Source organism: Curcuma longa, unplaced genomic scaffold (genome assembly GCF_044706935.1).
Source record: "Curcuma longa cultivar G26 ecotype Majalengka, Jawa Barat unplaced genomic scaffold, ITB_CL_G26_1.1 contig_25914, whole genome shotgun sequence".
Classification (NCBI taxonomy): domain Eukaryota; kingdom Viridiplantae; phylum Streptophyta; class Magnoliopsida; order Zingiberales; family Zingiberaceae; genus Curcuma; species Curcuma longa.
Window position 1 is genome coordinate 1 of NW_027432921.1, and position 3741 is coordinate 3741.

The following is a 3741-nucleotide window of genomic DNA, read 5'->3' on the forward strand; positions in this document are numbered from 1 at the left end:
CCAAAACCTCATATCATCTATGTAACCTGTGTATCGCTCTGTCAAATAGTTATGGAGCGCAATCATCAATGCGTTTATCTTTCCAAGTAGATGAATCCAAGACATGGATTTTGCTCTGTGGTGTGTGCACTTGTTCTGTTTCTCATCAGGAAGGCCACTCGTTGCCATAATCCTTCCTGCTGGAACATGATATAAACACTTTCTCATAAAGATCGAGCTTCCAGAAAATTTGATTGCTTTTGAGTTCCACCTCTGGTATTATCAAGCTAGGGTTGCCTTTTTGCCCTTTGCATCCCTTGTCTGTAGTAGGAAAAAAAATTCAGTGAAAATTTTCTGCCATGAGTAAACTCAAAAGTGACAATGGTGGAGGAAAATATTCTACAAACAACAGAACAACGAAGTGGTAGTTTCTCAATCTTTAACCTGACTGGTGGATTAAATTAAAACTTGCTTACAGAAAGCACCAGTTTTGATTCATTATGCTAGTTAAACCAAACAATCAATCCACATGGGATATTGACAAGGGAACCATAAGCCAGTGAAGTAAATTTGTCAGTTTGTTTGTGAATCTGAAATAAATTTGTATTATAAAAGTCAAATTGATAAAAACATGCTTCCTATACTAAAACTATGTATTCAAAATTCCTAATAACCAAATCTACAAGTTAATTAGCCTCATATTTATGTGCATGCATTTCGAGAACAAGGTCGGAAAAGAACCTGTGCAGAAACAGATTTCTTCAACTCCAGGAACTGATTATAAATCCTTGATAGCCTGCGTTTTCTCTGTCCTCAGATACAGAAGGACGAGCCTTTGAAGCAACAGACATCAGAAGCTGATTACTGATAACCGGTCACTGTTTTCATTATCAAAGAAGCTCATGAACTGATGCAAGCTGTGCATCTGACAGGAGTGCTTGAAGATCTGCACCACTAAAGCCTTCAGTCATTGATGCTACCGTTTCCAGATCAATATTCTTTGCCAAAGGAAGCTAGGCCCATCCACAACAAAATTGTTAGGGTTCTTCATAAAAATGAGAAAGGCTGAACATAGTTGAGAGGATAACACATTCATTTCAGTTTTAAATAAAAAGACAAGAACTGGAAAATGGAAATATTTTAAAAAAAAAAGAAAAGAAAAAGAACTAATAAAGCTAGTTAGCAAAATTTCCAGTTCTTGCTATGGCACTCGTCCAATGATTATCAAGTTTTAACTGATCCAATACTTAAGTTACCAAACACTATATTTTGTTAGCAATCTATGGAGATGGCAAAAGAAAAGCATTAATCCTGTTCCTACCTGCAATTTAGACCTCAGGTGTGGCTTCGTAAATAGTGGTTAGCTTTATCAGGAACGAATAACAAATCAGTTCACGTACAGGCTCCAGAAAAACACATAGAATAAAATAGGCAACAAGACATGACTGTTTTTTTTTTTGTTTATTCTGCTAATACAACAATAATTTTTTTTTTTAATAACATGGTATAAAGCTAACCTTCTTAGACAGAACCTTAAGAATATCCAATCGCTCATGCCAGGATGGAAAATCACAGTAAAGAAGTCGATCAAGCCTTCCAGGTCGCAATAGTGCAGCATCAAGTAGATCTGGCCGACTATTAGACCAAAACATATGAAAAAACTAAATAAATGAGACCAGAATCACAATCAACAATGAAAATAAAAGCATATAAGTCTACTGAATTTAAGAAATACAAAGAACTGTTGTAATGATCGGTCCTCTCAGGGTGAGTTTGTAGCCAACTATCCACTGTTTCTACCTAATGATTACTATTTATTCGATTTTAACACTATGTTAAGTTATATAGAATTACAATTTCCAAATACCAACAAGTTCATGAAGAACATCATTCTTCACTGAAAAGGACTTGCAGTTAGAGAGGATGCAAAGTGTATAGACTACAATTAGTAATTCGACTATATTTAAGCTTAACGCTTGATCAAAAAATACATAGTTCAACTAATATTAAGATGCAAATAAGCATGAGTTCAAGCCACATTGTGTTTGGTATGTTCAGTAGTACAATTAAGCTATAGCTTGAGCTCAAAACATGCATGTCTAAAAATTGTAATTTTAAGCATTAAAATGGAACAGATAAAATTCAATTCAGCAATTGAGCCATTGTTCAAACAGAAATTAGCCATGAAGGATCATTGACTTAGATAACAGGAAATCGATATAAGAATAACGATACAAATGGCCACCCTTGATTAGCATGCCTGAGCTATAGGGTACCATCCAGTTCCAAACTTCATGTTCCAGGTATCCAATGTATCAATAAGTTTTAGCAAATCTTAGTTTTAGCAATGCACTAAACTGTATGAATTCCAAGGAATAAAAGAAAAAACCTACAAGCATGACATAAGTTCCCATCAGCATCACTGAGGCATGACACTCAATTATTCAAACTAATCCTTCAATCATTAACCGTGCATAACAAAAACATCCCAGTATTGCTTATGAAAATATATATTGATGCCCAAGAAGTTATTTCACATCCAGGAAATTGTTAATATGAAAATTAAAACATCACCGCGATAAAAGAATAAGATAAGTAGCAAAAAAATCATGAGAAAACTAACATACTAAATTGTCATTTGTACAACAGAACTCACCTTTTTCCTCAAATAACATAGGTTAACTTAGCAATTCAATAAATCAATTCAAAGAACACTCACCTAGTAGCAGCAAACACAAACACCCCTGTCAATGCTTCCACGCCATCCAATTCAGTTAGCAACTGAAAGTTATAAGACAAATATAGCACAATAATAACGAGTTCCCATTAAAAAGAATAACAACACATTTTAGGTCACATGCTATTGAAATAGTTGATCCAATATTGCATAGAATAACTAAATGACCTTCTCAGTTCCTTTAACAATGAAGTAATCACTGGGATCAAGAGGGCACTCCCCAGCAAAAAAGAAGGGATTTCAATCAAAATATATACAAACAACCGTCATTCAAGTTTCCGATTACAGAAATATAACACAAACCAGGCTTTGATAATTTAGCATCATCCTTCCCACTCAAAACATAATGGCCCACTCAAAACATAATGGCTACATCGTAGCATGATTGACATCCTTCCAATGACCAAACCAGCTAGCCTTTAATTAGAAAGAGAAAAATATTTTAAAAAATTATAGCAACTGTTATTTACACTCCCAACGAAGAACTAATCTGTGACTAATTAATATCATCAAATTGGATTCTTAGTTGCTTGATTTGCTACTGTGTGTTCGACATCAACAGTTATGGTTGTAGCATATCGGCAAAGCGTATCATGAGAATAACACTGAACAATAATTATGTAGCATAATTTTTTATTTGAAAAACTAGTTCTCAATACCACACATATATCCTGTGATAAATAATAATTATTACTTCAACTCAATTTAATCATTCAAAGAGAGAGGACCCTAAAGTTAGACTTTCTATAACAATTCTGCTTTCGGATTATTTGGGTTGGTTGGATTATCTAGTTACGAGTTCATAGGTTTCGGATTGATTTCAACTTCGAATCAAATTTAAGTTGAAAACTTTTTGTAATACCCTTGCTTTAACTCGATCTGAACCCATCCGACCTATCCGAATTGGCACCCCTGCTAATCCTTAATGTAACTCTATTTTATTGTGAAACATTTTACTTAATCCGTCTGTACTCTTCACTTTTGTCATTACACTGGTTAATCTGATTGTAGTAAACTCATGTTTA

The 3741-nt window shown here is 34.2% G+C and overlaps 1 long non-coding RNA gene across 1 annotated transcript; it reads right to left on the minus strand.

The window, feature by feature from the left end:
- Positions 1 to 886: 886 nt before the first annotated feature.
- LOC141818763 (uncharacterized) lies at positions 887 to 2764 on the minus strand. Its single transcript, XR_012600995.1, has 3 exons — positions 2699 to 2764; positions 1497 to 1614; positions 887 to 992 (listed from the first exon to the last, which is right to left on the minus strand). It is a non-coding gene; the product is annotated as an uncharacterized LOC141818763 (long non-coding RNA).
- Between the last annotated feature and the right edge of the window lie 977 nt (positions 2765 to 3741).